Raw genomic sequence first — 13,781 nt, 5'->3', positions numbered from 1 at the left:
GCTTATTATGACAGTGTATAATTTGACAGTGTTGGTGTTATGTTGTAAATTGGGGAATATGTTAACACATCGAATGTCGCACGGTTTTAATGAATATAGATAAGAAAGGTACAGTGTTAAATTTATTGCATTGCATTGTTATCGCAGGTTTGTTTTGCTGAGTGTCATTTGGTAACATTATTTATAATATAGAGATGTTTGAAAATAATCATCGTTTAATTGAGGAATTGCAGTAATTTGGCTGTGGGTCACCGGTGACCCCTATGGTGTTCAACGTGTTAATTTATCTGTAACTAGGAGTATAAAAGGTAATGTCTGTGTCTATGGTAATGAGCGTGTTCGTTACTGTAGAAATGCGTTTCTTGTTCGATCTCTGGAAGTTATATTGTTTTTGGTGAGTAGGATGTTTGAATTGTATAAAGTAATACGGTGGCATCGAATTTTCACGTTGTCTGACCAAACAGGGCGATTCTACTGAGTTACCAGTATTCCCAATGGAATCTCATTACACCCTGTGTACCGATCGAACGCATGTGAAAATTGAATTTTAATAAATTTAACTGACAGTTTGATGACAATAATTGGTGACTCAGTAGATTTGGTTGGTCAGACATTTAAGTTATATTAATTATATCGTAGGTTATATTCCATATCGTCCGATGTATACGTTGTCTATGAAAAGGAAGATTTGTTTTTTTGTGATGAGGAATTCGGTGAAGTAGAAGATCCCTGAACTGGTCAGACAAGGATATTATGTTTCACGTGCCCATTAAGATTAGTTACTAAAAATTTAATAGATATTAAATATTAAAAGCAGAGATTGTTTTGTTACACAACCTACTATATCTTCTAAGTAGTTTATTCTTAACTTGATCAGACAAATGTAGGGCATTGAATCTTCTCTCCTACGACTAAACTTCTTTGGTACTTGACTGAAATCGATTTAGATTCATGCGACTAAAACTGAATGCACCTACTTCTGTCGTAGGAAATGTGATTAGATGAAATGTTCCTGAATCCATCAGACTTTGCTTGGATTGCCATAATCAGGAGTTTCTAGTTAGACTGCTTCATAGGATGCTCAGATTTGCAATCCCTTCGTGTGAGAAATCTAGTTATATCGATCTTCCTGAATGGAGCCGTGATTAAGTAGAAAATGGTTGCATTAATCAGACAGTGTTAGAAGACTTCTTACATTTGGTTCAAAGTTATTTCGTTCACACACGGTCCTATATATTATGCTGAATAATTCAGTAGAATAGTTCAAAGATATCAGGCATACGAGAAAACTTCACCTATACATTATTGAATTAAATTTTTAGATATTACTATGTACAAGAATAAACCATTCCACGTTCTTGGATAAAAATATAATCCAAGTAGAATCTACTCGTATTGATCAGACAAGAGACGGAAGATATACTATATCTACGACGTTCAAATAGATATTAACGTTATCTGAATTTTTAGAATGATTATACATTATATTCGTGTGTATAATGAAAATAGATATTCAGATATGATGCTTTCTGGTTAATCTCTATCGATGTTATTTGTCTGCCCATCCCATTTTCACAGAGAACCATTCAGCCGGGCTTTCCATTAAATTCAACGCATTATGCGAAGTACTTTTGCATCAATCAGTCACAGTTCACAGTTCACGGCAACCAATTCCCGCATAGAAAGAGCAATTTCATTTCGCAAATTTCCCTCGTTGCCCATTTAATTAAGCTAGACTTCAATGGATTCGGGAATGAGCGAAAGAAAGTTATTCTGTACTTTTCATACGTTCCAGAAATAAGAATGGAAAATGCTTCTAATAAACGCAAAGTGTGTTTCCTAAAGTATCCTATCCACCGACTTGTGTCATTACTAAACTGTGCTTGCTTAAAGCACGCTTCCATTATGATTACAAATAAATGCAAGTGGATGTTCATATATATTTCCAATGCAAGAAAAAGAACCAGTTTACAATGAATGACGAGCTTTTTCCTAGTTCTTTCGCAAACAGCTTGTGCTGTTTTCCTTTTTGTGCTGCTGGCGATTTGGCTGCGTCGGAACAGATTCCACATGTAGTCATGTATAGAAAGTTCCTCCCTTCATTTCGTTTTTCTAGTAAATTCGAAAAATGGAGACTGCGTGGGAACGTGTTTCAAAGTGGAAGTTCATCGAATTGTAATTGTTATTAGAATAAAATTTTGTTGCAGATTTCATTCAGTTTGAGTTTGAATTTTATTAATAAAGATTCGGTTCCAGTCAAATGAAAAAGTAGATCGGACACCGCAGATGGCTCGAAGCTAATCGTTAAGTAGAGTATCCTTGCAATCGTCAGACACAGTCGACCGTGCCGTCATTACACGTTCTCGTTAGGTAGAATGCTTCCATTGTGGGCAGATGCTGTCCGGTGTAGATTGATTAGATGCGATAATTAAGTAGAATGGGTTTGCACTCGACAGCCAGTCCCAGCTGTTGCTCACTGTCCCGTAGTCATCAATGTAACATCGTCGTTCTGGTTACGGACTAACAAATCTACTCTGATTGCGTACAGCATTTAAGTTGAGTATCGGTGTACCGACGAGGCACTTTGCCCAGTGTTGCGTGACGTCTCGCAAAGTGAAGCGTCCTTCTATTGATTCGACATTGTACGAGTTGTCGAATGAATTGAAATGATCTTTGACAAAGTATGTAGAATATAAATGAAAAACTTCGTCTGAGATACTTAACATAATGAAACGTGACTTGTAAATGTGAATAAAATGCAGATCTTTTCGATAGTGAAAAGAAAGTCTTATGACAGTGATATTGCACAGTGATCCTTTAATATTCCTAATTAAAATATTTCACGTATACTTATTCACGACTTATGGAGCTCAGAGTAGAATGCTTCTGTACTAGTCAGACACCTTACTTCATACTGTCATTTACAAATGACACGTCCACCACTTCAATAATTAATACAATATTCACACTAAACCTAATATTCTTAAACTAACTCTCAAAACTAATATCCCTCACAATTCCTAAAACTCAGGAAAATGATTTCAGAAATGAATTGCACACTGATAAACCTTCGTACATTCAATAATCACAACGTTTATATCCACAATTTCCTCTTTTTTGCAACGAATCTGATTCCAAAACTCACAAAACTCGAATCGCAAGTAGAATATCCCACGAATAATCAGACATAGTCGAACGAATTACAGTTATTATATGCAAACGATTTTTTATCAAACGAGCTCTCGAATGTTTCTCCTGGAAAATTAACTGACCGATTAAAACGCGATGCAATCCACGGAAGTTGAACACCGAGATCTACTTTCTCGTCCGCGGTTACGTTTGCGTGGCTTAATGAGCTATGTTGCCGAGCGTTTTTCAACTCCAGCCCGGGCCATCGTACGTTACAGACCGGCGATTTCTCTAGAGGCTTCAAAGGACTGTTAATTACTCGCGGTAATATCGCGGCTCGCTCTCCCGGCCGCGTTTATCCGGTGATTAAATTTTTAATTAATGAATCCCGCGGACCGAAACTTGCGTATGCTCGACGCAATTAATTGCTCTTCGTACCTCGACGCTTTCACTTCGGCCGCAGCATCCCTCGCGACGTGAATTTTCGCCGGGCGAACTGTTCACCGCGATGTCTACGAATCGCGTCGTCTCATTAACGCGCGACGAACTCGCGTAAAAATAAAATGAACGTTCAAGGTATCAACAGCGAGAAATTTTCTCCCGCGAGTTACAGCGATATTTCCAACGGAATTCTCCCGTCGATCTACAGACAAGTCGCGCCAGCAGCAATCCGGTAAGATGGTTCTCACGCAGTGTCACCTGCCAACCGTAATCCCGGATTATTCCTCCTTCCGTCCCAATTTCAGCAGTTCCGACTCGTGGATTGTGTCCTTTTGTCCCGCATTTTCACGATTCCCCGGTGGACCGAACGATTAATCGCGCCGCGAAGCGGGAATAATCGAACAATGCTTACGATCTGCGCTCGGCGTATCCTCCCGCAATGACGCAAAATGATTTCAACAAACTCCGAACGAACCAACGGGGAAATTCCCCGGACAGACGGAGGAACTTTCGGTTTTCCGTCCACCTGTTTGATTCTTCTTATACATCTCTTCCGGGCACAGTTAATCGAGACACGCGAAATTCGGTCGGGACGGGCTTTTATAGGGCTCCCCGAACTGCCGGCTTGTCAACGTCACCGAACTATTGCCGGCCGATCACATATTTTACCCTATTATTCCGCTCGAGGGAGTTTCGATTGAAAACTGGATCGACGACACGACGGCGGAAATTCGTTTCTCTATTTTTTTACAGAGAGAACCGCGACGGTGGTCGGCCGCGCTGCACACGGTCGTGTAGAGGAACGATTATAGTGTCTGCGGTTTTAATTTGGCAGCGATCGACGGTGGTTTTCTGTCATGATATCGCGATCTACGGGCATCGTGACCGCGAACCGCTCGTACGGGAGCACGCGCCTGCCTCTGTGCCGTGGCAGCCACTGACTGGCTCCGCGACTGCATCAACACTGCCCTCCTGAAACGTATCTACCCTCCACCCTCCGCTTCGCTTCTCTTCCACCCTCGCCCTCTCTACCCCTCTTTCCCTACTACCCTACCTTTTCCGTACTTTCGCCCGTTGGCCGACGTTTTCGCGCCTCCCGTCCTTTCTTTCGCTGTCCCGTCGCTTTCATTTTCTCGCCGACCGGATCGTCGGTCATAATTCTATGGCGGAGACTTAGTCGAAACGTTGATTTAACGTTTCATGGGTAAGATCCTTTCTTAAGGTGTTTTCAGAGGAATAAATGATAGTGTTTCGTATTTTTGTTTGAGGAATTTATGATTGGATAGTGAGAATAATAGTAGGATTAGATTAATATTGTTAATACAGGGAAATGTTACTAACATTAATAATGTTCACTGGTTGTTAATGTTATTTGTTTGTTAATATTTGCTTATCAAGTGAGATGTTACTATTATTAATAATATAGTAATTCGATAATGCCAATAGTAGTAGAGGTTGATGAATATTGTTAATACAGATAATACTCATATTAATGTTTAATGGTTGGTAATGTTATTTGTTTGTTAATAATATTTGTTAATCGAGACGGTACCACTATTAATATGATAATGTAGTATAATGATATAGTATATAATAATATTAGTAATACTACATTATTCACGTAAGTCTATTAATAATTAATTAATAGTTAATTTGTTACATCTTCTATTTCAGTGTATCAAACATGATTGGAATACCCGTGGAATTTGCTCCTTTTCGTTCTTTCCTTTGCATCTAACATCCGGCGAGCATTTCACGAGCATTCTTCGAACATTCCTCGTTAGCCGTATAATTAACACATCGTTGACCGGTCAGGAGTTAACTCGTGTTTGCACTTGCATTAGTTGTTCCAATTTTTGAAACACAGGGCAATACAGAACCTTGCAAAAGCAAAATATTCAAAATTATATTTCAATTCATTGTATGTTAATAAAGTATATTGAAGTTTATTTAGATTTCTTCACTTTCATATTTAATTACGAAATAACCGGTGACATGAAATAGCTTCTGCATGGAATTGGTCAACAATGTGTTAAGAAATATCCTAATTTCAATGTCACCAAAATTTACCAACTAAATCAATTGAGTCCTCAATTTGAAACTACTGTATTTCTAGAAATAATTTAACAAATATTTCCTCGCAATAGTTTAACTAAAGGAAAAAAATGTTTAAGGTATTTCACGAAGCATTTATACCCTGCCAATGATTAGAAACGTATTATTGTTTCCATTCTCAAAAACTCTTGCGCGAGTGATTTCGAGTTAAATTTTTTACCTCTGCCAGAGGTAATTCGATAAACAACTGCTTCCGGACGTTTGAAAATAATACTACGTCTATTTTAAACATGTCAGGAGTGTTTTGTAAGTTGCGGGAGCGCGTTGAGGAATTATGGGACGCAACGTTGTTTGTAGAAGTGAATATTGTACACAGCGCTGCGCGAATGTATGAACAGTGGGTATTATCTCGGTGCTGCGAGAGAGCATAATGTTGCTGGCAGTATCGTCCAACGTTTCAGGTTTTAACATTTTTATTCTCGCCGTTCCCCTCTTGTCTTTAATTATCCGGTTGTTTATAGTTTTCACTGGGCAAATTTGCCACTGCCGCGCATATAAATTCACCAGGGATGTTTGCGGAGCAATTTGCAGAAATTGAAATCGAACGGAGATCGGCCGAGCCTATTAAATGTTTCATTCGGTTCGCAGTGGAACGAAATCACCGCATTTGATTTTATTAAATTTCCAAGTGCGTCGGATTTACAGCTCTCGCGGATCTCGCGCACACGGGAAATCCTATGAGTGAATATTCACGGAATTTTTCTGTTAGGACAACGTTTTATTTTAGAACGTATTTTCCAGTGAACGGATTATTTGGTTCGGTAGAATATCATTGAACTAGTCAGACATAGTGAACGGATTATCGAAACGAATGCGATTTTCCGTTCAGTAGAATATCGCACGTGTTCGACTTCGGGAGGTAGATCTAGGATATCCGCATTATTATGTTCAGTAGTGTGTCCCTGTAATAGTCAGACACTTGGGAATGTAATATTGGTTCTGGTGGAATATTATGTTTTGCTTGGTATTCGCGATAGAGATCCAGTATCTAGTAATGTATTGATATGGCCGGAATAATACGTTCAGTAGAAATGTCCTGAAATGACCAGCCAATAGATATCTCTCATATTCTAAAATTTAATGTACAATCTTATGTTATACTAACAGAAATAGTCCATCTATAAAACTGAACAGAGTGTTATTCATATTACAAAACCATTTTGATAAATTTTACTATAATAATAATTTTAGTATAATAAACTATACTTATCCAAATAATACCACTAATTATGGGAGAAAATTATTTACAACAATTTTCTCTCGTAACACTTAAATAACAGAATATATTTGATCGTACAATAAAAATTCAAAATATTTAAATGACATTTTACCGACGATCGTTCCAAAACTCAAATGTTAGTTTCCAGAGAAATCATTAGTATCTCGCGTGAGCTGGTCCAACTTTTCACAGCTTCATTCTCGCCAGTGAATAGTTCCACCTACTTGTCCCTTGTTTCCTTTTTTTTAAATATTCCGTTCGCCCCGGACAAAGCGAGTCTCGCAGTTCAGAATATCACCGGCGAGATGACATTTAATTGTTGCCTTTTTGCCCACCGGCAACGACTGCCAATAAAAATGGCGCGGCTCGGCTGTAGGCTTTTCAGCGACTCTTTTCGGCGACGATAAAAGAGCAATTACGATCGTTGAGATGCCAGCAGCTAACGAGCAAAAGTCAACGGTGTCCCCATGAATTCATGAAAGCTAATCATCGTCGCGTGAAATTCCCGTTAACTTCTTCGATTATGTGCCGATCGTCGAAAACAACGCTGCCACTTAACGCCTTCTACTTCTGGGATTATTGGCAGGGCAATTGGCTCGACACGGTCTCGCTGTTAAAGCTGTTCCCATCGTTCCGTTGATCGTTATCGAACAGTAAAAACTGACTACACTGCGAGACACGAAATATAAGTTACACAATATTCGAAATATACTGCGAAATCAAAAATTCGTCGGAAACAAACGATTTAATATAAATAATAATATAGTCTCCCATTCAATAGCACTCTAGATTTTAATGAACATTCTATATTTACACTAAAACTTTCAAGAATTTAATACGATTAATATATAATCCCTATACAAATTTTAGTGAACAAAAATTCATCGAAAACAAACGATTCAATATAAACGATATTATAGTCGCCCATTAAACAGCACTATATATTTTAATGAACATTCTATATTTACACTAAAACTACCAAGAATTTAATACAATTAATATATTAATCTCTACAAAAATTGTAATAATAAAAAATTCATCGGAAACAAACGATTTGATATAAATAATAATATAGTCTCCCATTATACAGTACTATATATTTTAATGAACATTTTATATTTACACTAGAACTACCAAGAATTTAATACAATTAATATGTAATCGCTATAAAAATAGTAACAATAGATTATTTACAGTTTCTTCAGACGTATTACAGTATTCGAGTGAAACTATTTATTTTCAAAATCATTTCGAATATTCAATCCATTAACACGTTCACTACCAGCGCCTATTTCGGTTAATTAAATATTTCCCCAATTACAATATTCTCTTCAATCCAATAAATCTTCTAAACAAAATAGAAAAACAAAACTGCAACAAGTCATTGAGTTCCCAAATATAACATCGTAGTTTATTTCTAATAACAACATCCGCAGAATTTATTTCACTGTCACTATAAAATACAAAACTACAGTTGTCACAAATATAAGACGCTACTACCTAACGTGCATACTAATTGCTAAATGAAGAAACTGAAAGCAGTAATTCCGACTGTGTTATGTTGAGTCGTAGGTAGCAAATCCGGCTCGAAGGACCAAAAATGTGTAGTGTGTCGTAGTTAGCAGATCCGGCTCGTATAACCAGAAATTGTTACGCTACGATCGACGTGTGATGCCCGCCAAATTAATCTTGGGCACCTGGATCCGTCGGTGGAGCAGTGGTCGCGTGTTCGCGTTATGTTTTGTTCGAATCGAGAGTTTCGTACGAGTCTGTCGTGTGATAGACTCGAAGGTGATACGTGATTGAGTTTTCCGAATGTTGTACGTGAACTCTATTTGTCGAACGCGTGTCGTGAACTGTTTGAATGCGTGTGCGGAACTATGGAAAGAACAGTTCTTGTCGAATGTGCGTGTATAACTCTCTTGTCGAATGCGGATGTATAACTAACTATGAAAATGAACAGGTTTTGTCGAATGCGTGTGTATGACTCTCTTGTCGAATGCGGATGTATGACTAACTTTCGTCGGAACTCTTGCACCCACAAGTCAACTTTCTTACCCCTCCTTCGGATGTACGGAGGGGGATGCTGACGGAGTGGGAACAAGAGATCGACGAAGTTTCGAGTAAAAAATACGTTTGGCAACAGCGAGAAAATACCGCTACCTTGACGAACGTGCAAGGGTGTACCCCGATGCGAGTACGCACCCTTGTCCGCGGGTAATCCTCGCCGCTGCGCGAGAATTTGTCTGGTTTATGACAGGGGCGATTTTTGTACGGGACAGAAAATGCGAGGCTGACTTGCACAATGGCCGAAGCCGGGCCCCGGATCAACTGTCCCGAACGCTCGATCGTGTTTGCGCCCGTGTCATAAACCAGAACCGTGTATCGACGTGCCGCGGTCCTCGGTATCCCGAAAGGCCCCTTGTTCCACGACGGAACAGACTGGTTCAATTAAAACAATTCTTCAATCGAACATACATTCCGATTCCCCCACGAGATAGTCGAGTAGAAGTCAGATGATTAAGTGACCGCCTCAACGCCGTACTGATTCTAATAACGATCCTCGCGAGGAAACAGTTGCCGGTAAATTTATTTGGGACACACTAAAATTGTCTGAAACTCGCCGGGCGGAAGTAACGGGATGCTCTAACAGCCTCTAGGCATCCAATTATAGCATCGGATCCGGCCAGCCCGGATTGCTCCGGAATCTAAGAGCTCACGTACGGACAGAGAGAGCGCCGGATCGCCTCTGCTCCGTCCGAACGAAGTTTCCGATTTATCTAATGAAACTTCTGTTCAAACGATACCCCGGCTCGGCCGGATTAGGACGGAACTCGCGCCGTTATTGCTCCGCGTTCCCCGGGCCACAATCAGGATTTCGGTGTCAAGTGTGTTTTATTTTTCCGAACGCATTCCCCTCGGGACTCGAATTTCTCCTCGCAATACGGGCACGGTTTCCGTCGGATTTCGTTTCGATTCTCAGTTAATCGACACGTATGTACACCGCCCGTCAAATTCATCCCTGCGAGGGAAACGGGGCCGCGAAGTGGAGCGAGGCGACGCTCTGCCACAATGTGATAGCTTTCTTGCGTCACCTTGCCGGGGATCTCTTGATTGGCAGCCGCGAATGTCGCCGCTGGCGTTCTTCAAGAATTTTCCATTGAAGCGAACCGCGCGTCTCGTTGTTTATTTTATTAGTTCTCTTGCGTTTCTCGAGCTTTCCTGAGATTCTGTGTGCGGGACGTTCGGTGGAGTAGCTTTGTGTTAGGCAGACAGCGGAGGTTTAATATTTAGGAAGGTTGGAGGTAAGATTGAACAGAATTTTTCGGTTTTATGTAGATTGATAGTCAATGAATAATTTTTAACACTAGGTTTACGGAACGCAATTTGACGCGGATTGTATTTTATAAACATTATTTGGTAAATGTTTCAATCGATTTTCGTTGATCCAATTACACGAATATGAATCCTGATCGTCTGTTTCTACACCTACAATCTCCAAAATCTCAGCTTCCCCAGGAGCAACAGAATAAACTGTGCAACAAATGCCCGTGAACCTAGTGTTAAGTAGAATGTTCCTGTGATGTGCAGACTTGAGTTCTGTTCTTGTTATGTTATCGATCAATATGTTGCTTTATCAATAATGTTATATACGTAATAATTATATTATCAGTGGATGTTTTATTTTATCAATAATATTATCGATATAATAATTGTATGGTCAATAGATATATTATTTTATCAATAATATTATAGTTATAATAATTATATTCTCAATGAATATCTTATTTCATCAATAATATTATCTATATAATAATTATATGATCAATAAGTATATTATTGTATCAATAATATTATCTATATAATAATGACATTATCAATGAATATCTATATCATGAATAAATATATTATTTTATCAATAATATTATAGATATAATAATTATATTATCAATACATATCTTATTTCATCAGTAATATTATCTATATAATAATTACATTATCAATGAACATATAATTTTATCAATAACATTATCCACATAACGATAATACTACCAACAATCATCGACTAACATCAACACTAAATTACCACAAAACTAAAATTGACTTCGTCAAATCAGAATTCCAGCCCATTAAAGAAAAAGGGAGCAAAATTACACCTCGAAACTGCATAGATCGTTCAGGCGCCACAAATTATGCATGTAATCCAGCCCGCACCTGCATGCGAATTAACATTCTGCTCTCGTCGATTAACTCGGTACCACGAGTGAACGCAAACACGGAATATTCTTTGTTCGTTACACGGCCGTTTCGTCCCGGGCGCTGTGATTCTTCTCGGCGCGGTTAATCGCGCGTGAAAGGTTTAAGTGCTATCGGTAATTTGTTCCCGGGCGCCGGGCGGCCGGTACTCGGGGTCCAACACGGCAGAAAAATACCCGTGCACAACGGTGTTGCGCGAGGTATTATATTGCACCCGGCGGTATCGATTCGCAACGATGTGAAACAGCACTTCCGCATATTAAATCTCCCCCCAGAGAGGAAATTGCTTTAGGAGAAAAGATTGACTCGACTCTTATTGTACTTTCTTTCGATCCGCCGGCGAATCACCGCGCACTTGCCGCTGGACGAGCGTGTCCTTCGAGACTTTGACGACGTTTATACTCGTTCCTTGCGTATTCACCCTTTGCGCTCGGAAGTTTCTCAGTGGAAATATTTATAAGTTTCTAATGAGTTATATGTGACATCCTTTAAAACGAATTGAATGAAGGAGTATAAATTAATTAAGAAACAAAGTTGTTATTTCAATGTTTCACATATTCTTGGATTATAAGAAGCTTAACTCTTTGCAAACGAATGTCGACGTTGCAGCGAGATGAAATGGTTTCCTTGAGTATTCAGCCTTTATACTCGGAATTTTTTCAGTGGAAATATTTAACAGTCCCTAATGAGTTATATATGACATCCTTTAAAACGAATTGAATGAGAGAATATAGACAAGTTAAGAAACAAAGTTGTTATTTCAATGTTTCACGTATTCCTGGATTATAAGAAGCTTAACTCTTTTCAGACGAATGTTGACGTTTCAGCGAGATGAAATGTTTCGAAGATTAACTCGCTAACGAATGATTTCATTACTCAAACAGCAAAAGATCAGCACAGAGTTTCTGTTTTTTATATTATTTAAGTAATTGGTATATAATTTAGCTTCGTTCGAGGGTTTTCTATATTTTAAGAATTCTCCGTCCGCAAAAGGTTAATATTATATGTATCTTAGGACAAGAAGGGGACAATTTTACGACACGGGAATTATTCTTAGAGACGTTCGTGACCATCAGCTTTCCGTCCGGTACTTTAGCAGGCCGGCCTGCAGCCAATATGCGGCACATAAGGGTTCAGCGTAGAAATCAACCACTGTCTAGTTTTTTCACTTCAGTCCAGGTATCGTAAAGTCGTGTTCCAGAGGGTCTGTTAGAATTTTAGAAAAAGTGTCTTCAAGGATTTTGACCTAATGGAATTTCCCCAGCGTTGCCAAACATTCGTTCAGCATAGCGACCAACTCCGTCACCCCCGCTCCAGGAAACCCGCGCTACAGGCGGACTGGAAGGGGAAGAGACAGGGGTAGGTGTCTTGCGTAGGAAGGGATAGAAAAACCGCCCCTGAGGCCCACCTTCGTGTATCGAGAGGGAGGGAATAGGCCCAGGATCAGTATAAAAACCCTTCAAACAGTCAGAAAAAAGATCAGTTTGACAGTCAGTATAAGTATCAGTTCAGAATCAGTTCAGTCAAAATCAGTACCAGTTCAGTTCAGAGTCAGAAGTAGTTGAGAATCAGCCCAGCTTCAATCAGAATCAGTTGAGAATCAGCTCAGCTATCAGTCAATCAGTCATTTAGTCCCAACATTGGGTGGTCCTTCGAAAAACTCAGCATATTCTCAAAACTGCTCGTGACAATCGGAGTGCTTTACAATGTATGACTTTATGATTTTGGTACATTAAATCGTATGGTGACTGAGAATCACTTCTCGAGTGCAAAGGGTTAATTTATGTTTTATTAGAGAACGACGAATATTTGTGGTGAGAAAACTTTTGTAAAGGGTTAACCTCTACATAGTACGTGCATTCGGATTTCTCGATTCAACGACGCTGAACAATGAAAACTGAGTCCTCGCGTCACGATCGTTTATAAACCCGAGGATTTTCATTATTCGCCTTCGGGGAAATGAATTTTTTGTACACTTTCCAGGTTTTCCGTGATGGTAGGCAGTTTTATCATTCTTCACGTGGAATAGAGGTTTCATCGCCTCAACGTGGGCGAGGGTTGCTGGGGATATACACTTTGAATATTTTCATATGTTCTTCCCCTTGGAGCTTCGTGAAAATTGGCGTGCTACTGGTGAGTGGTTTTGTTTATGCGTGATACTGGAGTCAGTGAAATATGAATGAATTGATCAGACACTGCAGCTGTAATAGAATTTACATTGTATTATCATTACAGCTTATCGTCCAAATCTTTGTATAATTATTAATAACACCTAGTGTTCGAAGTTTTGTAATAGTATTTTAGTGAAACAACACTGTCATAGTCAGACACGAAGTAACATTGACTAAAATATAACTAAGTTTATTCCTAAAGAAAAATATTTCTTTGCATTACTACTTTAAACTATTTTATTTAATATGTTAACAAATACATTATAAACGCTATCGTTGTGAACTGAGTAGTTCAAGTAGAATATACTTGATTTAGTCAGACAATATTTGCCATGCTACAACAGTATTAAAATACAGAATTAAACACAGCATAATTTAAATCGGGTTATGATTAAATTAATTAATAATCAAGTTGATAGAGTCCGAGAATAATTTATGAACAAGCCAAA

At 38.9% G+C, this 13,781-nt stretch overlaps 1 protein-coding gene across 2 annotated transcripts in view; it reads right to left on the bottom strand.

The window, feature by feature from the left end:
* The window catches only part of Glurb (metabotropic glutamate receptor B), a 272,556-nt gene that overhangs the window by 218,800 nt on the left and 39,975 nt on the right, over positions 1 to 13,781 (bottom strand). Inside the window, exon 1 of one of the 2 annotated variants that reach the window (XM_031988489.2) lies at positions 3,983 to 4,514. The exons of the other annotated variant lie outside the window; for it this stretch is intronic. The gene's annotated coding sequence lies outside the window, so the exon portion shown is untranslated. Of the gene's footprint in view, positions 1 to 3,982; positions 4,515 to 13,781 lie in introns of those variants that run through there. 2 annotated transcript variants of the gene reach the window in all.

The sequence above is a fragment of the Nomia melanderi genome, chromosome 1 (assembly GCF_051020985.1).
Source record: "Nomia melanderi isolate GNS246 chromosome 1, iyNomMela1, whole genome shotgun sequence".
Taxonomy (NCBI): domain Eukaryota; kingdom Metazoa; phylum Arthropoda; class Insecta; order Hymenoptera; family Halictidae; genus Nomia; species Nomia melanderi.
Note: the sequence above shows the minus strand (reverse complement) of the source record. Positions and strands in the feature narration are given on the sequence as shown.